The sequence below is a fragment of the Mus caroli genome, unplaced genomic scaffold (assembly GCF_978045245.1).
Source record: "Mus caroli unplaced genomic scaffold, Mus_caroli_1 scaffold_15, whole genome shotgun sequence".
In the NCBI taxonomy this organism is placed as follows: domain Eukaryota; kingdom Metazoa; phylum Chordata; class Mammalia; order Rodentia; family Muridae; genus Mus; species Mus caroli.
Window position 1 is genome coordinate 92457012 of NW_028227270.1, and position 23446 is coordinate 92480457.

General features: G+C 43.4%; 1 long non-coding RNA gene across 1 annotated transcript in view; it reads left to right on the forward strand.

Moving 5' to 3' along the window:
- Positions 1–2656: 2656 nt before the first annotated feature.
- The window catches only part of LOC147001035 (uncharacterized), a 164463-nt gene continuing 143673 nt past the window's right edge, over positions 2657–23446 (forward strand). The window contains exon 1 of the long non-coding RNA XR_015045355.1: positions 2657–2984. This is a non-coding gene — a long non-coding RNA (uncharacterized LOC147001035). The remainder of the gene's footprint in view (positions 2985–23446) is intronic.

A 23446-nucleotide genomic window follows, 5' to 3' on the forward strand; every position in this document is an offset into this window, starting at 1 on the left:
GACCGACATGCAGCTGTCTGCCTCCATTTTTAGCTAACGGCATCTTCCTGGCCTTCACAGTTCAGTGGCTTGGGAATGCAGAGCCGGGGTAGGGTGCTCCGAGGCTCCAGATGCTTCAAGTCTGACAGACACCCTGTCTGTGGTATACGTTGCCTTGTTCTTGGGGTCTAGGATCAACATTCTCCTGACCTCCCATGGTGGTCAGGGCCATGTTTACCAAGACCGGTTTCTTTCCATTTGCGCAGTGTCAACACTGAAGGCCAAACAGCCCGAGTGTGATTTAAGTTCTAAGAAACCTGTCATCCAAATAGTAATTCACACCACAGGTGAAGCTGAAGTCACCGGGCAACGAGGCTGTGTGGGTGGAGTGTGCATGGGGAGGTAACTCTGTTAAGACATGTTATATCCACTTTAACAAAATATAGTGTTGATTAGCAGGACTGAGTGTGTGTGTGTGTGTGTGTGTGTGTGCTCACTTTTATATTCAGGGTAAGATGTTGTAATATATACATTTTATTTATTTATTGTGTATGTGTATGAGCATGTGTACCACAGGGAAGGGGTGGGGGTCAAAGGACAATTTATGGGAGCTGATATTTTCTTCCCTTACTTAGCTCTTGGGGATGTAGCTCAGGCTTACTGGCAGGTGCCATTAGCAGCTGAGACTTGTTCTTACTGTGTTTCCTTGACACACCCAGAAAGTCCAAGGACTTGTCTTTTCTGTGGTCTACTTAGGACTGTTAGGGTAGGACTGTTTTGTGTTGCAAGTTCAGCCGAGCTCAGTTCATTTCTATGTAGTCAGAGAGCTCTTTGCTCTACATTCTAGGACAGATAATCTTATTAGAAAGCTCTTTAAAGTCAATGATCATTAAAAAAAATACTTAAAAGGGATGGTAGCGCATCCTTTTATTAAAAGGGTATTTTAGTTTTATTATTCTATTAAAATGTACCACAATGGTTATTATTTAAAAGAGAGTTTTATCTTCAGCCTGTGATCACAGCTGTCAAAAAATGTGTCAAAGATGTGTCTTGACATTGTTTTTCAGATCTCTGTTCTCTGCCATTGTTGGCCCTAACCCTTGAAGTGGCCATTCTGTTGAAAAGCAAGTGAGAGACTTCTCTAACGCCTTCTTCTACTTAAGCCCCACACCCTGTCACCTTTTGTCTTTATCCGGTCTGAGCATTTGTTACAAAATCTTCCTGGAGAATGAGATGACCCGGAGTAGACTCTTTCTGAGGGTCTCCAGTCTCATCTAGTGCCTGGGAGACCATCATGCTAGTATGTCTTACCTACTGGGACCGAGCCATTTGCCAGACTGATGAAACTGCAGGCTGTTGGGAAGGACAGAGCTGATAATGAAGTTGAGTTGAACCTGCCTGAGATGGTTTCTGTTGCTCGCCTGCCCTCCCTCTGTGGGTATTTTCCTGGCAAAAGCCAGGCAGATGATGTTCTTATCTCTGCAGCTGAGGGGTTTTCAACTGTGGTTAAAAGTACAGAGAACACAGTTTTGATAAAAAGACTCTCCCAAAACAAGACCAGTTGTGTCTCAAGTGAGAAATCTACCCAAACATACAAACTGGTCACAAACAAAGGTGTTTACTTCCTTTAATAAGAAAACTTAGCTACTTAGACTATGGAGGGTCATTTTTTTTATTAATGCCCACAGCGTGTAGAAATGGGTAGAGACACGATCCTGGCAAAAAGAATAGCTTCTGGTGTTTCTCTTTAAGCTTGGTGGTAAGTTTTGACTTCTAGCTTTTTGTGAACCAGTGGTATGTTAGGATGTCCCATCAGTTATCTTTTTACTCCACAGGGTTGATGGCCTAACTCTGGCTTAACACTCATGTCGGTTGCACTAATTGAAGTCACATCCAAGTGGGTCAATGCACTGAACATATCTGATATAGAAGGTCCCAAATCCTGACTTTTTCTCAATGGTTTGCTGTATAAGGCTTGCCTCCAAATAGCTGAGGACCCTTATTTGGGAAGATACGTTATGATGGTTAAGTAACAGCACAGATGTAGTTAAGGCAGCAGTTTTCATCCTATGGGTCGAGATGCCTTTGGGAAGATCAAATGGACAAAGTGTCCGAGGTGCCTACTTAACAAATGTTTCCCAGGGGTTGCCTAAGAACATTGGAAGGCACAGATATTTGCATTCCCATTCGTAAGAGCATCAAAATTACAGTTATGAAGTAGTAACAAAGCTCATTTTATGGTTTGGAGTCACCACAGCATAAGGGATTGTATTAAAGGGTCGCAGCGTTGTGAAGGTTGAGAACCACTGGGTGAAGCAGTACTTTTAAGGCATGAAGATACCTTTCTTTAGGAATGGTCTGTCTTTCTTTCTTTCTTTCTTTCTTTCTTTCTTTCTTTCTTTCTTTCTTTCTTTCTTTCTCTCTCTCTCTCTCTCTCTCTCTCTCTCTCTCTCTCTCTCTCTTTCTTTCTTTCTTTCTGTTTTGTTTTTTTGAGACAGGGTTTCTCTGTGTAGCCCTGGCTGTCCTGGAACTCACTTTGTAGACCAGGCTGGCCTCGAACTCAGAAATCCGCCTGCCTCTGCCTCCCGAGTTCTGGGATTAAAGGCGTGCGCCACCACTCCTGGCTGGGCATGGTGATTCTAAGTCCCTGTGTCCTGTGCTCTGTTTCAGATGGGAATGAGTGATGGCCATCCAGTGACCAGCTGGATCTGACTGCCTTACAAGACGCATGTGTATGATTAAGAGAGAGACATGCGTGACTCCCAGATGTACCTCCTTCCTGCCCCACAGTGTTCCTGAAGGGAGTGAGTTATGGGGTAACTTATAACACAGCAGGCTCTTCCTCAAGATAGCTCTTGTCAAAACAGGAAGACGAAACTCGGGTTTCAATGAGGAGACCACAGCTTGGGATCCTGTCTGGATGTACAAGCAGAAACATCTTCATACTTTTCCATTTCTAACCGTCATGCCTCACCCCACCCTCCCAAGGCGACATCTGCTGAGAGGTTAGTATGTCCATCTTGTTAAAGTTTGCAAACACTGTTTAATTGTGTGCCTTCCTCCTGCACTCTCTCTTCTTTCACATAGGTTGTTATGTAGCTCAGGCTGGCCTCAACTGCTTAAGTAGTTAAGGATGACCTTGAATTTTGTATCCTTCTGCCTCTGCCCTCCAATACTGTTATTACAGCAGAGCACCAGCAGTCCTGGTTTTATGTGGGGCTGGGCATTGAACCCAGGGCTTCATGTATCAGTGAAACATTCCTTGAACCATTGCTTGCAACATCCCCAGCCCTCTGCCACACTTTTTGTTTCTCAAGATTTTTATGCTTCTGGGGGCAAAAAAGAAACCTGGGTGCTGAATTACAGAACAAAGCTTTTATTGACAAAGGCCAGAGACTTAACTAACTGATAAAGGACTGAGCAAGCGCTCTTCTGCATGGAATAGGACTTACCCCTCCGGTCCTTTGTTTCTTCCAGTCTTTCCATTCCAGTGGCATGTAGTTGCACCAGTATTGTGTTCCTAAAATAGGGGTGGTGGTGGTCTCAAGTGGGTATTTTCCCTCCTGGGCTAGGGTGCAGCTCAGTGGTAGATCTACTAAGCAACCCCAAGGCCTTGGGTTACATCTCCAGCAGTAATGGAAGGGCCCTGGACTTTCTTTCCTCTTTGTATTTAGCCTAAAGAATTTACCTGGCTTTGAGAGGGTTTTTGCTAGTGTGTGTGTGTGTGAGAGTGTGTGTGTGTGTGTGTGTGCGTATGTGCACATGTGCCCTTGTGCATGTGAGAAAGTGAGAGACAAAAATAGTCAGAGAAACAGACAGACAGACACATGCCGAGAGAGCAAGCAAATACAGAACATTTGGCAGTGTTCAAGTGAACTTGTTTCCTAACCTTGTGGAGGTTTTGTGCTTCACCTTCAACTCTAAATCCTAGCTGCGGTGTTTATTGCAAGAGTTATCCTCCACTTGAAGTGTCCGCATACCCTCGGATTGCCCTCAAAGGTCCCCCCCGCACTGTCTCAGGCGAGGGAGGGAGTCCTCTGAATGGTTCTCATTGATAACGTTAGATTCCTGAACCCTGAGTTTTGAAAACGGTATTTTTTTTTAAGGTTAAAAATACCGAGTTCACCTTTCACTTTGGAAGACCCCAGCATTTGGCAGTAACTTCTTGTGTGAGAGTGTGTGACAAGGACCGGGAAGAGAGCTCCCAGCTCTTCCTTCTCCACTCCCATCTGCCCCAGGGTGACCGCAACAGCTCCGTAAATTACTGCTGCCCTTTTGAACTGACCTCCAGGTTCAGGAGATGTAAATATTGATGGCCTTGACACAGCCCACCCCAGCCCTGGTATGCACTCTGCTCAGGATATGAAATCTCTCCAGCTAACTGAAGACAGGTGGGCACTGGATTCTCAGCCACCCATAATTCTGAGCCAACCTGCCCTATTCCTGTCTCTACTTTGGCACAAAGCAAAGAACTGACTCTCTCTCTCTCTCTCTCTCTCTTTCTCTCTCTCTCTCTCTTTCTCTCTCTTCAGGTGTGCATTCTCTCAGGTTTTTTTTTGTTGTTGTTGTTGTTTTTGTTTGTTTGTTTGTTTTTTTCGAGACAGAGTTTCTCTGTATAGCTCTGGCTGTCCTGGAACTCACTTTGTAGACGAGGCTGGCCTCGAAGTCAGAAATCCTTCTGCCTCTGCCTCCCGAGTGCTGGGATTAAAGGCGTGTGCCACTACGCCGGGCTATCCTCTCAGTTCTTTAGCCATCTTCATTGTATATTGGGCTCCTGTGAGTCTAGACCTTAATAAGTTGGCTCCTAGGACACATGTTATGTAAGAGAAAACTTCTAGATATCTTTAAAATTTGAAATCCAGGAAGCCAGCACTACCACCAGCATGGTGCTGTAGAATGGTTTAGGCCTTGCTTTAGCCTCTTTCTAGAATGGTGATCTTAGGCAAATTGTTTAGCATCTCTGTTTCAGTTTCTTTAATTATAAGATGAAAATCATCACAATACTTACCTTGCCTTATTATTCCCTTTGTTGTCGTTGTCATCATTGTTTCCTCCTCCTCCTCCTCCTCCCCCTCCCCCTTACCCCTTCTCCTCCTCCTCTTCCTCCCCATCATCATCATCATCATCTCCTTTGAGTAGAGGAAAGTTTCATGTGACCCAGGCTGGCCTCCAGTGCTTATATAGTTGAGGATGGCCTTGTACTCCTGATCCTCCACCTTGCAAGCAAGTAAGTGCTAGGATTTCAGGTGTGCACCACAAAGTGTAAATCCTTTTCACTCTAAAATTATTACTTAACTAGTTTTTTTTTAATCTGTGTGCTCATGCATTTGCCCTAGCATGTGAGACAGGTCCAGGGAGGTCAGAGGACAATTTGGGGAGTCATTTCTGTCCTTCCACCTCAGGTTCAAGTAATTAACGGTCTTGCTCAGTAAGAGCCTTTACCAGCTAGGCTGGCCTTCCTTTCTTTGTTTTTGAAAGGATTGAAGGGGAGCCATCCACTGTAGTAGTAAATATTTCTTTAATAAACACTAAGCTGTCAGGGCTCCTGTGTCCATGAGAGTAATACACAAGAGTGGTAATGCCCACAGCCTAGAACCATCCTCAATGAATGGATCCCGGCTCCTGGAGCTGATGCTTCATTACATAGAAATTGTTGGCACCGGGGTGGGGGTGGGGTGTATATAGTGCTGAGTTTTCAGAAAGGGTTTAATGAGTTTGATGTGCATTAAGAAGGGGAATATTGCAATACTTGCTTGGTTGAATTGCCAGGTATTATCAGTAGTCCTGGTTGATAAAGACCTGAGGGGCTGCAGACTGAGTCAGAGAGGCGCTTCTGTAGGGACTGGGATAGCATGCTACTTTTTCACTGAGAAACAAGGGCATGCGCAGACAGTACTCACCCATCTCTCTGTCAGAACATCTGTCTATGTATTACCTAAGCAGTTAGGCCCACCACGAAGGGGGGTTGGGGATTTAGAATGGAGAAGAAAAAGGGCTGAACAAGTTTGCAGAGAAAACCCCAACAGTTTTTCAAAGCAGACTTAGTAGCCAGTTGCTAAGCCCTGTGCTCTTGTCTTCTAGAAACAAAACCCAAAACCTGAAGCTGAAATAAGAAGCTGGATATGTTCCAGGGAAACCCAGCAGTCAGGCTTCCGAGTCTCAGATTCGAAAGGGGAAAAAGAAAAATCCATTTTGCAAAGTAACTTCTTACACTGATTGCTAGCTGTTAGTGTTTGACGGGCAGGTCCTGAAGCATTAACTGATTGAATTCTCCAGTCCTGCATGGTTATAATGGTGGCCTCCCTCTGCTGCTCTGTGCTTCTAAATTCGTGTGTGGATACAGGAGATACGCGCTCAGTGAGGAGGGGTGAGAAAGAGGTAGCATTTTAGTTGAAATATTGTTTATTGATTGCTTATGTTTTATAGCAGCTAATAAATTGTCCAGCTCCTGACACCCCGCCTTCCCTGACCCCTGTGCCCAATCCTCCCATTCTAGACATAGTGGGTCCACAGACACACTGTGGGATAGTGGTTGATGTTATCATTCTTTCTCACACCCCAGCATCCTGTCTCTTTCCCTTTGGCACTGGGGACTGCCTTATTTCTTTTCCTGTCTTCCATAAACTACTTTGAGGGCAAAGTAACTTAAGAGAGAAAGGGTTTATTATGCCCATGGTTCAAGGGCATAGTCTATCGTAGCAGGGAAGCAATGGCATCAGGAGTTAGAGGCAGCTGCTCACATCACATTTACAATTAAAAAAAAAGAAAAGCAGACGGTGATGAATGCCAGCTGCTGTTCAGCTGCCTTTCTCCAGCACAGCCCAGGGGCCCAGCCATGAGCTGTGCCACCCACAGTGAGCAGATCTTCTCATCCCTGTTAATGCCATCACACCAACCCCACAGGCTTCCTGTCTCCCAGGTGATGATGCTGCATCCTGTCAGGTTGGCAGTTGACACTAACCACCTCGGGACAGCCACAGTTTGTGCTTCCCTTGAGAGTGAGAGAATCGTCTAACTCTCCCACTGAACTGTCTTTGACTGCTTTGTTTTTAAACCTAGGAGTTCCCAGCTCCACAGCTCTGGTTTCAGGGAGCAGTGGACCCCTCTGTCTGGTTGGTACTTAGGTACTTAGCATCCCGCCTTCCACTCTGCACTCACATGCCTCTAGGCAAATGACCTCCTGCGGATGTGGGTGGCAAGCATTGGTAGAAATCAAGCTCTTTAGAGAAAACAGGGTTCTGGAAGGTAGAGGGTATTCAGCCCATCTGTGGCAGGGTACCACATGTATGCAGTGCTGGCTGGTCTGTGGCTGATGAAATGAGTGTGCTGAAGAAAAAGAGATGAGGTAGAGGAGGGACCATCAACCAAGACTTGGGATTTCATCTAAGACAAAAGGAAGAAATTAAAAGCATGGTGAAGATGAGGTATTTTCCAAGAGTAGCCCTTTACTTTCTATTGAACTCAAGGAACAATGCGTATTCATTCATTGGTAGGCAATTTAGGGTAATGGAATGTGGACAATTTCTGATTTCACCTCCTTGCCTCCTGTTGGGTCAGTGCTGCCTTTTGTTGTTTAAAAAAAAAATGGGTGGGGGGTGGGGTGGGGGTGGGGCGTGGGGGTGGGGGGCTAAGAAAGAAAGCAAGTGAAATGCTTTCCAGATCTGATAACTTCTGAGATCTCAGGAGAACACTCTGGCTCAGGTCCCAGGATGAGGTCACACCGTCTGCTGTTAAATTTATGTTGAGATGTCAACCACACCAAAGGCTGCCTGCCATGATCCCTCTGCTGTCGTCTATCAGGGTGGAAGGAATGGTTCTTGGGTCAGTTCTGTGTGTGCCCTGTGACTGCCCAGACCTGCTTAGAAGGGTAGCCTATTCACAGTGTAAAAGACATTAAGTATTCTTTTCTGTTGACTGCTGTACAACTTTTATGTCATGAAATTCAAATCTTTTATCTCCTCTACCTTGTAAAACCTTTATGCAAATGTTTTAATTTCTCCTTTACCTGGTGAAACCTTTTTTTTTTTTACACAAAGGCCCAGCTGCTTTCTCTAAACTTCAGTGACTGAAGTGGCTCACCCCTTCCCCTTCCCTCTTTCCTTCTTTTTCTTTGTTCTGATTCTTTTAAAACTAGCCAGCTGTGGAAGACTGTGAAGTCAGAGTCCAGCCAATGGGGGAAAGTCAGTTACTACCTGTGTTATAATGAAGACCAAGTGCAGTTCTTGTCCCTGTGTGGGTTGGGTCCTGGTCCACCTTTCTCAGGGACTCCTGTACAACTCATACAGCACTCAGCAGAAAAGTGGCCTTGTTGAGTGGCTGTCACTCTCTGCTTGTGTGTTCCTCTTTGTAAAACTGAGGCCACTCCGTTTCTAACAGTGAGCATTGTGGGTATTTTCTTTTTCAACTGATAGTTTTAAATTTGAGACATTTTTGATGGGGGTGTGACTGGCCTTGTGGATTGGGCCTTTTCTGTGATACTGAACATGGATGAACATGTCTGAATAGGCCTGGAGGCCTGGTAGGGTTGCTTCCATCAGTGTTGTTTTGTGATTGTCTGTGTATTTTGGGGAAAGACCTCTTCTTCTGGTTAACTATGCATTAATATGAAGCATTGAAGGCAAACTGCCGTACCCATGCCTTATGTATAATCAAAGCACAGAGTAGCTGGTGAGTGTTAGGCTTGGGGAGGGAAAGGGGAAGAAGAGTTTGAGAGAGAGAGAGAGAGAGAAGTGCTGAATGGAACTGCCCTTCTGGCAAGAGCTTTACTAGTGGGCAGGTGATGGGCAGCCCAGGAAAACAGAGGCTTCAGTCCTACCTAGCTGAGCAAGTTGTCTACTTTTAGGGTTTCTGAGGGTGTATGTGTACCTGTGTGTGTGTGTGTGTGTGTGTGTGTGTGTGTGTGTAAGCAGGCTTGGTTAATATTTGACCTATGCTATGTGACAGAGGTGAGGAAGCAGGGGTCATGTAACTCAGGCTAGATGTCCTGTATCATACCTTTCCCCTCTCGGTCAGAAAGTGGAGCTTGGTTAATGTGTAGCCTGTAAGAGATAGCTATTGTCAGGCTGCCTCTAGCCCCTCCTCCTCAGGAGGTGTGGGTGGATGGGGGTCAGGGGAGATAGGAATGTACCTATCTTGCTTCTAGATGTGTTTTCTGCTTAGGGCCTGGTTCTGATGATGTGGTAGCACAGTCCTGTCGTTACATCTAGTTGGAGAGCTGTGGTAGGAAGATTCCTTGAGTCCAGAAATTTGAATTGGTCTGGGCACCCTAGAAAGAGGCTATATTATTTATCCAACCAACCATACATATACATGTATGCATATACTACATATATGTATATGGTACCGATGTTCACAGAAACTAGCATTTATTGAGAGCTTATTTTACCCTTTACAGCATTCTAAAAGCCTATGAAATATTTTCAGCATATGCAGATTGGGCCACTAACTCTTGTATGGAGCTTAAGGAACAGAGAAGTAGACAGAGGCATGCACAGAAGATGAATATACCAGTCATGACACAATGGGCTGCAAGCTTAGTAGCAAACTGAATTTGTTAATGTGCTCCCTCCTAATACTTGCCCACAGAAATTCGAAGGGGAGGGGAGGGGAGGGGAGGGGAGGGGAGGGGAGGGGAGGGGAGGGGAGGAAGAGTGTTTGATGCGAACCAAGCTTGGAAATGTGTTACAAGAGGAGTGTGCTGACACTTTCATGGCTAATTCTCCAGTTGAATTAGGATCACAGGTGATCATGTTGAAAACAAGAGAAATCGAACTGTGTTAAAAGGAAGAATGAAACACGAATGAGAACAGGTTTGTCCAAGCACACGCACCATGTTGAATATACGCAGTGGTAACTAACCACCTCTGAGATGGTGAGGTTGGTAAGAAAAGGTAGCCTGGGTAACCATGAAGAATGATGTCATTTACGACTCCATAGCTAGTTTAATACCTTGGATATTAGTCCTTGGCTTCTGATGGGTAGAGGTCACTGGGAGGGTCCAGGTAGGCAGAGGAGGCAGTGGAAGAGTTTGCCATGACTGGAATGTGGCCATCATGAGCTACAGTTGGCTCTGTGAGCCATCTCCTGGGGGAGCCCATGGTATTGCTCATGGTCTTGGCGTGTGTGTGTGTGTGTGTGTGTGTGTGTGTGTGTGTGAAACCAGAGGGAAGAGCACAGACCCTTAGGGAAATAGGAAATGGCTAGGGACTTCAACTGTCCTTCAGTCTTGTATGTGTGGGGGAAGAGGAAGTCAGTGAGTGGCCTTTAGTGGAGTCCTAGGAGTTTCCTTACCCCTCTGGCTCCCTCTCCGTAAAACTCTTAAGCAAGTAAAATTGACCTTATTGGACTCTTTTGAAATTGAAATAGGTTCAAATAAAAGGCTAGTCTTGGTGCCTATAGTCATTCCAAAAGGGAGGTTCCTGATGTCATTGATGGAGTGAGATCAATGAGTGGCTTAAAGTATACAGTTTCTAGTTCACCTCACTTCATGGTGACCTAGCTACGAATCTCATCTCAGGGAGACTGAGATGAAACTTGGATAGAAAGGATACATACAATTGGAAAAGGAGTTAGTTGGTAATATCTAGGTTTGTTTGTCCATCTCTCTAGCCCAGGATTACCTTTAGAGCTGCTTCCCAAACATTTAGATGCTCTCTGCTGAGAAAAGCCAGCACAGCATTCAGAGATCTGCCCTTACAGAGTTAAGCATCCTGGCACACCATTGGCAGCAAGGAGGAGTTCTGTGATCTGTCTGCCCATTGGTAGATTCCTCTCTGCAAGCTGTCCTCATCGACCCAGAGTCCCAGCTAGGTGTTTAGCGTATTACCATGGGACTTTGTACTTTCCTTCTTAATAATTCTTTTTTCTTTTGTGACTGAATCCTACACTTTAAGCTGGTCTCACCAGAAACTTACTCTATAGTCAGTCCAGGCTTACCTCAAACTATTCATTATCCTGTCTTAGCCTTCCAGGTACTAGGATCACAGCTGTGTGCCACCATGTTCCACAGCTGTGTGCTACCATGCCCATTTCTTAAAATCCTATTTTATTTTCTTGAGGTACTGTCTCATGCAGCCAGGGCTTAACCTCAAACTCAGTATGTAGCTGGAGATAACATTGGACTCCCTGTCTCTACTTTTGGATATGGATTCTGTATCTGGTAAAAATAATCAAAAAAGAATCTCTGGTAGTATACAGTTTTGTTTGCTGATTGAGTATTGTCTAGCTCTACTGTAAGGTCTTTGAGAGTGTGTCTACTAATTTTTCTTCCTTTAAGTGATGTTTTACCATTAAATAAAAGTCTTTATGCTGACCATGGTGGCATACGCCTACCATCTCAGCTCTTGGGAGGTTGAAGTAGAAACTTTGCCAAAAGTCTGAAGCCAATCTTTGTACTACAGTGCAAGATCCTGTCTCCAAAGAAAACCAAACCCATTTTTATTTCAGTTTTGATGTACTAAGGCTATGTAGCAAGCATTCCACTGCCGGGCCCATCTCCAACCCCTTCTGTTAATCTCTTTGAACCTCAGTTTCCTTGTCTGTGAAACAGTGACTTAATAAAGAGGCAGGTCAGAGGTCAGCGGGTGCAGTAAGCACTTATGAATGCTAGTTACCGTGACAATAGATACAAGAACTTAATACACACTTGCTGTTCTTAGGACATTAAGGTAACAACAGCTCCTAGCTGCCCCTCACCAGCTCCTCAGTCCCCTATTAGTGAGCTGCCCCAACCCCTTTAGACTGACTGCCTCTGGGACACTTACCTTCTGCTAAAAGCCCATGAACCCAATCTCCAGGGCTTTGTATTGATCCCATCTAGTCCCGGGAGAATATGCTAATCATCTTTGCTAAGTGCTTTTGGCCAAAGGTGTAAAAAGCCTGATTCCATTTGGGTTGTAAAAAAGAAAACCGCTGAAATTTCTGCCATGGAATTTGTGATTATGGACTTTGCATCTTGAAAGGCAGTAGTATCTCAGATTTAATGATAAGCCATTTTCAGTGCAGTATTCATAATTTCTTTTTATGACCTCTCTGGTCGAAAGAACTGCAGTAGGGTATAGATTTCCGTAGTGTACTATTTAATTTCTATAAAAAATTATGCAAATCATTTCTTTCTTTCTGTATCAGCTGGTATGGCTTTTGGGGGCAAGGGTGTTTAAAGCTATTCATTTGCAAGAAGTAAAACTCTTAAAGAATGGTACTTAGGCTGTCAGCGTGCCTCAGTTTCTTCTTCAGTGAATATAACCCTGGCCAGCTGCATACCTCCCTGGAGCACTGGGATGAATAGCTCTGAACTTGTAAAGTACTTTAAATGTTTGGGATGAAAGGGTCCCTGTAAGTACAGGTCTTAGGAAGGTATTATATGTGGTCTTTTAAAACTGCCGTGCAGCCTGTTTGGCAGGAACGTTAATGCACTTTTGGGTTTAGAGTTGTAAGGATATACATTGAGGAGCCTCAGGCTTCATCTTGTGAGTTCTTGAGGCAATGTGTCTCCACTTGCTTCTCCACTGCAAAGGTTCTGTCTGCAGCGCAGGTACCTGCAAGTGTGCACATGTGGAGCCGCCCTGTAGATGACAGGCTGCCTGAGTGCTCTGGTGTTGAGAAAGCTCAGGCTGTTAGTGAGAGGAGGGGCCATGAGGTTCTCTTAGTACCCCTTGGGGCTGCTCTAATCATATATATGGTGAGGGAGGGAGGGAGAGAGGGAGGAAAGGAGAGAAACAGAACACAAACACATGTACTTTAAAACTGGAATGCCGAGGGAAAGTTTTGTCTCATGGTGACTTGTGGTCTGGATTTTTCAGTTAGTGGGCCCAGTGCCATCGGGGTTTTCCAGGGCTACCCTGAAACTCAGTTTCCCTGTCAGCCAACCTCACCTCTAATATTTGTGCTACCCAAAGCCGGAATATAAATGGAGACCCAGATACATCTAAATGTTGATAAATTGACAAGCTAAAGAACTACCAAACAAAGTATGCATGAAAATGCTGCTACGCGCTCAGAACTGTACCTTTACATGGAATGAAGGCCAGCTTTGAATTCTGAGTTTTCAGACTTGTAAGATCCCCTGAACTTCTAGATGGTGTGGCCAGATGAAGGGATGATTCTTCAAGTTTCTGTGTGATCTATATTCTACTCAATGGTCGGTAAAATGTATGTGTACACAAATACACACACACACACACAGAAAGAGAGAGAGAGAGAGAGAGAGAGAGAGAGAGAGAGAGAGAGAGAGAGAGAGAGAGAGAGAGAGTTGTTTATTTATTTGAATCTGAGGCAGGGTTTCATTCTTGAGCCCCAGTTGGCCTCAAACTTACTATGTAGGCCCGGGTGTTATCAAACTTCTGGTAGTTCTCCTGCCTTGGCCTCCTGAGTACTGGGATTGTGCCTCAGGGAGTTGTTTATTGAGGAGGAGATCTCTGTGGCCACTGTGCCTGAGGAAATTTCTTAATATGCTGATTCGTAAGCTCATTCAGGCTGGTGGAGTTGAGAACTTCTTGGTCCTAAGACCTGGCACCTGAGCCTGAAGAGGATCTAGGGTTTCTGGTGTGTGTGTGTGTGTGTGTGTGTGTGTGTGTGTGTGTTCTTAGCACACAGAGCTGTTGCCCGTAGCCAGGGTCAGCACTGACGATAGAACTGTATATAGGTTAGTAAAGAGTCTTCCTCCAAGTGCTAGGATCGTAGGTGTGCACCACCATGTGGGGTTTATGTGGTAGCCATGCTAAGTATTGAACCTAGGACTTCATACATGCTAGAAAAGTTCTGCAGATGACATTGAGCTGCATCTCTAGCTCATGAGCATTTTTTTAGAGAGTACATGCAACTATGCTTTCAGAAAGGTTAATATATAAAGTATAAAAAATGTTCTTAGCAGACTAGGTAAATCATGTCCACATTTATCAATGATGAGAGTACTTATTCACACAAATACCTGTGGATGAAATAAGTTCTTTCCCCTCTCCCTGACTCCTTCAGTGGAGTAGAGGCAAGTTGTCCCTGAACCCTGCTGTGCGTGTCCTTGTGGTCCAGCTGACTTCTCCTGATGATCTGTTCATGAAGAGACCAGTAGTAATTATTATCTCAGCTACCGGAAGGCTGCTGAGAAATACCAGGTGGGTCTGGATGTAAACTAATGGTGAAACCCCACAAGGAAAAAGTCACCTCCCCCTCTGCCTTTCTTCTCTTCAACTCAATGCATTTTAAAAGTCTTTTGGTTCTGATAAATACATGTTATTTGATCTCCTGTTAAAGGGCCTACCCTTCCTGGTTTGGGACAAATCCTTCCCTGAAGCAAAGAGACACCTTGGCTGTTGCCACCTCTTTGTGGTGGCAATTGTGTGTTAGTTTGTTTTGATAATCCAAAATGGAATAGAATTGCTGGATGGAGAGGTATAGCGAATATTTTTGATAATCGTGAACTTTTGCTGTTTGTAGAAGAGTCAGCCAGTTCTCATTAAAGTTTTCACAATCTGCTACTCCATGTTGGTTGTCTCTGTGAATATGGCTCTTCAATTATTCTGTTTTACTATACTTTTTTTATCTGCTATATTAACTGGAATCTACAGATACAGGTTAATTTTTGCCAGTAAGCTACACACTGTGGTGAAATCCTTAAAAAAAAAAAAGTAGAAAGAAGATTGCTGACCGGAATTTATGATTTTTGCTAATTAAAAAAAGGTAAAACAACCAATTTTGGGTTTCCTTTCGACCATGTTGATAGACGCTAAGCAGGTTGTTCAGGGCTCTGGGTCTTCTCTTTCTCTCCCTCTCCCCTTCCCTTTATTCATCTGGGATGGAGCCCAGGGCCTCATCATGCAAGGCAAGCAGTCTACCATGGAGCTGGATCCCTGGCCCTGGCTCCTTTTTTATTGTTGTTGGGTTTTTGTTTGTTTGTTTGTTTTTTGTTTTTTTTTTAGATAGTATTTCTCTGTATAGCCCCAGTGGCCGTCTAATCACATGCTTTGTAGACCAGGCTGGCCACAAACTCAGAGATCCACCTGCCTCTGCCTATTGAATGCCTCTCACATGCCACCATGACTGCCTGGTGGCTCTTTTTATTTTCTCTAACGTTATTATTATTATTAATGTTGTACTAACATTTCTTTTGAGTTTAAATTTCAGTGATGAATACCAGGCCCTTTGTTTGAAGCCGCAGAGTTTCTATAACCTAGCTCTGCATTGTATTTGTTTAAGAGCCTTGGTTTGTTACTTCTAAAGTCAGTGTGGTGGTAGGTGCTTTTATTCCCTACTAGGGCCAGGAGAAGCACTTAGGTTAGGATTCTGAGACTACCTTGAGCAATATAGTACAAGTCTAAAGATGAATGCAAGAATAAATGCACATGTCCTGATTATCAGTCAGTATTCTAGTTTAGTTAGCCTAGGTATGGCCTTTGGACACACACACACACTTTGCTCTTTTGCCTGCATGTATGCCTGTGAATCATGTATGTACCCAGTGTCCTCCCCGGCTAGAAGAAGGTGTCAGGTACCACAGGGCTAGACTTACAGTTTGTTGTGAATCATCATGTAGGTGCTGGGAATTTAGCCCAGGTTGTTCGGAAGAACAGCCAGGGTCCTTAACCACTGTGCCATCTCTCCAGCCCTTGGATATATATAGTTTATATACGTCCCCTTCAGTATTTTCTGTTGACCAGGAAGAATTGAGAACCACTGGTTGCTATCAGGTATTTGTATTGGAGAGGGTGTTATAGATCACTGAGAATTCAGGAAGGCTCTGGATTTTGTCTTCAGACTGCTGTAAATATACATTAACTGAAGAACTATATCTCACAGGTAAATAATATGCCACATATGTTCAATAAGCCTCAATTAAAAGGCCTCTGAACCAGAAATCCTTTTGGAGAGTTTTTTTTTTTTAAACAAATTTTACTAATCCACTCATCACTACAAAGAGGATGGCATTGCAATGATTGCTTATGTGCCTGGGGGAAAATTCCAATTGTTGGGGATCTCATAGACCTAAAATTGAGGGAACTGAGAAATCATGGCAATAAGAGAATCAGTCTCTCTCTTGTTCTCTTGATCTCTCACTCTTGTGCTCTCGCTTTCTCTCTCTCTCTCTCTCTCTCTCTCTCTCTCTCTCTCTCTCTCTCTCTCTCTCTCTCTCTCGCTGGTTTTGGCCTTATTTACTGAGATTTGACCTTTCTGATAAGTTTCTTGACTTCTCTGGAATGCAGAGTTGGGGATACTAATATTTGCCACCAGGTAATATTTGTTCAGAGATGTGAGAACCTGGGCCATTAGTTGACTGCAAGTGTGATCATTAACAGGACCCAGGAAAATGTTGCCAGAGATAATGACACCTTTGTTGTCACTGACACCCCACCCCACTCCATGGCACTGGAGGAAAAAAATGCTATTTGTTTTCCTATCAGGAAGGGAATTTGGCAATAATCAAGAGGCTGCATTCTTTCTAATAGCTTCTTCCTGTGCTTGAGAGGTTCTTTCTCCCATGGAAAGATAAAAACACTTGGCCGGGGATTAAGTTGTTCCATCTTCTGTCACTAAGTCCTTAAGTCCGAAGGAGCCTCTACGTCCTCCTGCCTTCTCTTTTGAAAGGTGTTTATTGTGTGGTGATCACTTAAGAAGGGAGAGGACAAGCAGAAACCACACCAGCGCTTTCCCAAGGAAGGAAGATTCTGCATCCTGTCCTTTGGAAAGCAGATAACTATATTTCTTATAGAGGATGATAGTGGTAGACAGTTGTAGATTCCACTTCCATAAACTGTACCGGGGATTTATGTAGATAGCTATGTGTTCATTGGTTGGATCGAGACTGGGTATTACAAGCAATTAAAACAAAACAAACAAACAAAAAAAAAACCCAAAAACCAAACCTGTTCCTGGATCGTCAAATGTTTTGTAATCAAATGTCTACCCTTTGTTTTTGGTTATACTCTCTTTGATTGCTGCTTTGTTCTGGCTGAAGCCTAGTCACTGCTAGCCTCCTTGTCACCTCCTTAGGATGGAGATGGCAGCGAGAGAAATGTTTGGCTGAGAAAGGATCCATGCTAGTTCTCTTGTAAAGCATTTCAAGTTATCCCTAACCTCCCAAACCTCTTGCCACATAAATACCTCTCCCTCTCTTTTTTTACTAAGGATGTTTGAGAAAACCACATGGAAACCTATTGTTTAATAACACACACACACACACACACACAAACACAGTTTAATTGGAGATAACCTTATACAGGGCTAACTCCTCCAAGAAGCCATGGACTGCAAAATAAAAAGCCTAGAGCCAGATGTGAGATACCTCCTCTTCATATATATATATGAAGAGGAGGTATCTCAAAAAGTATATATATATATATATATATATATACTTTTTTTTTTTTTGTCTCCTAGAACTTGATGGTAAGACCTTATTGCTGAAGAATCACACACTTTGGTTACAGGACATGAAAAAACAAATGATATTTTAACTGACTAGGAAGCTCCTCTTTGCTGACTAGCTCTCATAATCCTGGCCGGGGAAGTGGGAGAGAAAAAAGGCCATCAATAATCTTGCCTAGCTGTGAAGCCTGTGAACTACATTAATGACTAGTTTGGGAAGCTATGCTCAGGTGTGCAATAGTCTAGGCTTGAATGTTATGAAGGCAAGGAACCGCCTTCTGATCGGTTTTTAAAGGCTGCTCCACAGGAAATAATGCATTCCCGGTTCTGTAAATCTGGCCAAGAACCCAAGGTTGGGGAACTGACAGGCCACAGGGGTGAATCTATTACTGTTATCACTATTAAAGTGACAGAGTATGAAAATGCCCTCTAGATTAGTGTCTCTGTACCCATAAACTAGTGCAGCTGTTAAGTCTCATCACAGGCGTTTCTTTATGGAGCAGATGGTGTTTAAGGGAGAAACTCACAACTGGTAAAATAGAGAAAGTAAGCGTCAGTGAAGTGCTTAGCTACAAATGGGATGTCTGTATCCCTCTCATCTCCGAGGTCCCAGACTTTATCAGAAGAGAGGGAAGAAGGAGTTAAGAGCCAGAGGAAGGACTGGGCTAACACAGTGTCTTCTGGACCTGGACTATTGCACTCATGAACTAACTCACAGTTGCTGTAGCTGCCTGCACAAGATCCAACCAGTCAACATCCCAACACAGAGATGGGCTCGACAATACATGACTTCTTAGGGAGGGAGAATCGGTTTTCCGGTCTACAAATCGTGTTCCAGTGGGTGCCCATATACCCATGTGTGTATTGGTAGCACAAACTAGACTCAGTCAATTACTAAATGAGAAAAAATAAGAGGACACAAAATCGGGAGTAGGTAGTGAGCTGGGGTGGATCTGGAAAGAGGTAAGGGAGAAGCTGGTGATGGCTTTCATCAAAATATCTCATAAGCAGTTCTTAAAGAACGAATACAAATTTTTAAAAGAGATCATGTTGATAGGATTTTGTACAACAGCCTCTGGAGCGCAGACTGCTTTGCAATGGAGTATTTCCTCGTGTTTATGGGACCTGGATTTTGAAATGACCAAATTGGGCACATAGTATCTATCCAGAGGGAAGCAGGTGTTCTTTCCGTGTTGTCAGGAAGAGTGTAGCTCTGTCTGGGGTGGGTACCATAGGCCTGGTCCTGTTTGTCTTCTGGTCTCACTTCCTGTTGCTCTGTAGTTGACCTGGAACGGGCACCTGATACGACATCATCCGGGAATGCTGCTAGTGTGTGGGTTTTTTTTTTTTTTTCCACAGTAGATTTTTATAAGTTATTTTTCTCTTTCAAAACAGACAATTTTGGTTTATGTTGCATACCCTATAGGTATGTCTGGCTGTTTCTGATGAGTGAGCCATTGTCCTCCTGGTTACTTCCTTCCAAGAAAGTGTCTGTTGCTATGCTATGCATTTCAATCATCTTTATTAGACCACAGCCTGAAAACCTTTAGGGCAAGTCAGAGAGGCTCTATCGGCTGCCTTCTCGCAGTCCCTGGAAGACAGGCTGAACCAGATCCAGTAGTTGAGATTGCCGTGTTTTTCGAGATTCCTTTAGTGATTATCAAGCATTTTATTTAGAATCGTTTCTTAGGGGAGGGGAACAGTCTCCAGGTGTTGTCTTTCTCCCCAAGAGCATCTATCTTTTGGGGAAGCACCACTAGCAGGACCACTTTGCTTAATGAATGAATGAGACAGAGCAGCTCAGGTCAGGTCAGGCATATGGCGCTCCCAGACACTGTTCTTTTGTATCCTTGGCCCCTTGAAATCTTTCACAACCATAGAATATTTTTGTTAGGATGCGCACTACCACTGTGTACAGTTTCACATGTTTGCTGCTGTTGGCTCTTCTGGGTTCTAGCAGTGGGTGAATGCTTATTTTCTTACAGCTTTGGCCTGGTGCCTCTCTTACATCACTATTGGCTCTTGAGGAACGAGGCTCTGCCAGAGTCCCTTTGCTCTTTCCCCTCTACCACAGGTCCCTGCCAGCTGCTTTACACACTTAGACTGAGCTGCTTGGACTTGGATGCCCTAGAGTGAGTGCCAGACAGGAAGGCATTTCCCCCAGGTTCCTTGTAATATTTCCCTCTTTCTCTGGTTTTGATTTTTCACCTACTCTTTCACTATTAAAAATGAAAAACTTTCTTCTGTGTTTTATCTTAGAATGATCTGCCAGAGGAGGAGTTAATGGGTGGGCAGACACACACACACAGACACACACACAGATAGAGTGTGGGCGGTAAACAGGATGATGTGCCATGGTTTTGATTAGGATTTTGATTTGGGGGCTCAGTTTAGCAGTGGTTAGAACGCTGTGTAGGATGGACTGGACTGCAGGCAGGCTTGTTTATCAAGGTGTTCCCCACAGGTAGGGGAATTCTGTGTAGCTATTGACTTTTCTGGCAATTCTGTAGGAAAAATGTTGTGCAGGCTCTTTGAAATAATAGGCACTTTAGAATTAAGCATTAAATTAGTTTTCAGCCAGTGCTTACTAAGAAGCCTTTTTTTTTTTAATGATAAAAATGAAAGCTGTATCTCCAGTATTTGATTTCTTCTATCCCCTGGACTTCTGCAAAAGCTGGAAATCCCTGACTCCTAAACCTTTATCTTCATGTGTTAAAAAAATGAAATACTATTTTTTGCATGTCTCAGTGTGTGCACATGTATGTATATGCACTCCTGCCATTGTATTTATGTAGCTAGGACAAGTTGGGGGAGTGTGGTCTTTCCTTCCATTGTGTGCAGGCTGGAGATCAAACTCCAACTGTCAGGCTTGACAGTGGCTTGACTCCCTGGGCTAGCTCGCCAGCCCCTCCTTCATTCTTTTCAACTGTCTTAAAAGTGTCTCTTTGTCTGTATGGTACTGTGACAAGCCTCTATCTTCCTGTCTAGGCATAACATGTCAAACTTGACCATGCTCAAAGCTCCTCTTCCTTCTTTACACAGCCTCTTCCCCATGCCCAGGATCCTCCATTGCCTAAACAGGAAGGCAAACCCATGTGTCTTTATCCACACAACCAATCTTTTGTCATTTTCTTTAGTACATATCATTGGAAATAATATTTTTCTCTGTTTTCATGGTTATTATTTAGTTCATTTCTTTATTATTCCTTGCCAGGAATAAGAGGAGATACTGCCTGATCTCAGACTTAGGGTGTTTGAGCAAACATCTATCACTCTCCTACCTTGCCCCGAAGCCTTGAATATAGCTAGATCCTTGAGTTTTCCATGTCCTTTGGTACCCCACCCCTCCTCCTCACATGTGCCTTCACTTCTAGTGTTAGTAGGAAATCATGCCTTGCCATGCTCTCTCTATGACTGGACCAGTCCTATGTTGAACTCACCCCCTTCTCTTTTCTTAGGCATCTCCTGCCCACTTAAAAGCTAAGCCCAACTTTCTTTCCTATGGAGCTTTGTCAATTTGAATTTGTCTGTGGCCCCTTTGTGGTAGCAAACATCATATTAAACTGTAGTTATTTGTTTGTGTGCTTGTCTTCTCTGCAGAATTGGGTATTTCTCATAAGAGTGATGAGTGTATAATATATCTGGCACTCAGCAGACAGAAAAACGTTTGTTGAATGAATGGATTCGTGAGGATGATGGCCCTGGTTGTGAGATTTCCCCCTTATCTATTTATCTATCTATCTATCTATCTATCTATCTATCTATCTATCTATCTATCTATTTGCTTGCAGATCATGGTAAAAATTCTCAATTTTATGTATATTAGTAGTACAGTCATTATTTACTACTAGTCCTATTTTCCCTTTGCATTTAAAATGGCTATATTCCTAATGCTTGAAAACAAGAGTAGACTTTAATGTTTAAGTCTGGGGAGGGGTTAGGACAGTTGGAGTGGGAGTTTCCTGAGGGAATAAAAAAAAAAACCAAAAACCAAAAAAAAAAAAAAAAAAAAAAAAATCAAAAAACAAAAAAACAAATCCCCAAATCCCAGAAATACTGGTAATATCCACACTTAGTATTGAAATCAATCTTAACTAACTTCTTTATATATTTTAATTAAATATCGCAGTTCTGAATCCTAACTTTATGAAAGATGAGCTTTATATCTTCTAGATTAGAAAGCCTCATCTCCATTTCAGGAGTGTGAAAGTCGTTCATCTTTTAGAATCTGAGGACTTTCCAGTCATGATGTTGAAGCTCAACCACCGCACGGATGGACGGGGCAGACTGGTTCAGGTCAAGATGTCTAGAATCCCAGCACTGAGTTTCATTTTATTGTGTTGTTCTTTAATTAATAGCATTTTCAGTGAGTAGTAGTTCTAAGTCAATAGCCCTGGTATTATCATTCTTCTAAAAGTCCACTGTTTCCTCTTCCCATATAACATGACAGTCACGGAACAGGGTTCCATATCACGGAGCAGGCCGTAGGACTGGTCCATATGTGAATGGTCCCATGACATTTACTGTTGTATCAGTGGTCATATCTTTTCAGGCCTTGTCACACCTGCAGATCAGGGCATCTCACAGCCTTTGTCAGAGAAGCTGCTTCTTGCAGTAAAGGGCAATTAGCATAGAACCTTCAACTGAAAATCCCCTTTGCCCTCCCCCCCTCTCTCTGCTCACCAACCCACCCACTCCTGCTTCCTGGCCCTGGCATTCCTCTATACTGGTGCATAGAACCTTCACAGGACCAAGAGCCTCTCCTCCCGTTGATCGATGACTAGGCCACCCTCTGCTACGTATGCAGCTAGAGCTATGAGTCCCATCATGAGTTTTCTTTGATAGATGGTTTAGCCCAAGGGAGCTCTGGGGGGTACTGGTTACTTCATATTTTTGTTATTCCTAGGGGGCTGCAAACCCCTTCAACTCCTTGGGTACTTTCTCTAGCTCCTTCATTGGGGATCCTGTGCCATGTCCAATGGATGGGTGTGAGAAAGCCAGCATTCTTTAATGATGTTCACTGATACTCTTGCAACTAATTGGACAGGGACTAGGGCTGTAGAAATGGCTCAGAGGTTAAGAATGCTCTCAGTTCTTCCAGAAGCCCCAGGTTTAATTCCCCACACCCACTGTCTCTTACTCCAATTCTAGGGGACTCAATGTGTTCTTCTGACCTCAGTGGGCCCTGCATGCATGTGGTATACCAACATACACACAGGCAAGTTTGGCCACACAAACAAGGCTTGATTGGAAAACAGAAGAGAGTACGGATGATTCAAAGTTGGGTTGGAATGGAGCGAAGGGTGGAGAGGATGGTTATGGGAAGCATTGGGTGTGGATATATTCAAAATGTATTGCCCAAAATTCTCAGAGGAATAATAAAAAATAGTTTTAAACTAAACACAGCATTTAACACTTAGAAAGACAGTAGAATGTAAAATGATAGATAAACCAAGGAGATGTAGTCTTATTATAATGTTCCCATTTAGGACCTGACGAGGCATACATGTTGATTTTTAATTTCTGACCATGTGTAGACCTCTTGTTGGCATCTAGTTTAATCGTATCATCCCGTGACCTGAGAACATGTATGGTAGAATAAAAAATTTGTCGAGGTGGTTTGTTGCTGTTTTCTTGGAATTTTAGTTCTGACCTGTTTTGTTGAATATTTCTTTTACTGTAAAAAAAATTAATGCTTTTTGCTGGGGTTGGCTGGAGTGTACATACCAACTAGTTCCAGTTGGGTGTTTTGACAGTTCTCAGCTTATGTTTCTTCTTCTCTATTTTGGTTGTAGCTGTAGACTTGGTTGGTAGGCTTTAAAGAGAATTTTGTCCATGTATTTTAAACCATGTATAGGTACATTTATGTGTAGGATCTTCATCTCAGAATTTCTTTTTTAATTGGGTGATATTTCTACTTAATTCTGGGGATTTCATTTGTTCTAAAGTTGACCTTGTCTCTTATTGACACAGCTGTTTATTTCAATTTTTTTAAACTTAAAAATAATAATCTTTGTACTTCAGAATAGTTGTAGATTTCACATGTAAGTGCATGAGCAATACAGGGCATAATGTGGATTCCTTACCCAACAAAATCTGTTGGTAGTAACATGCA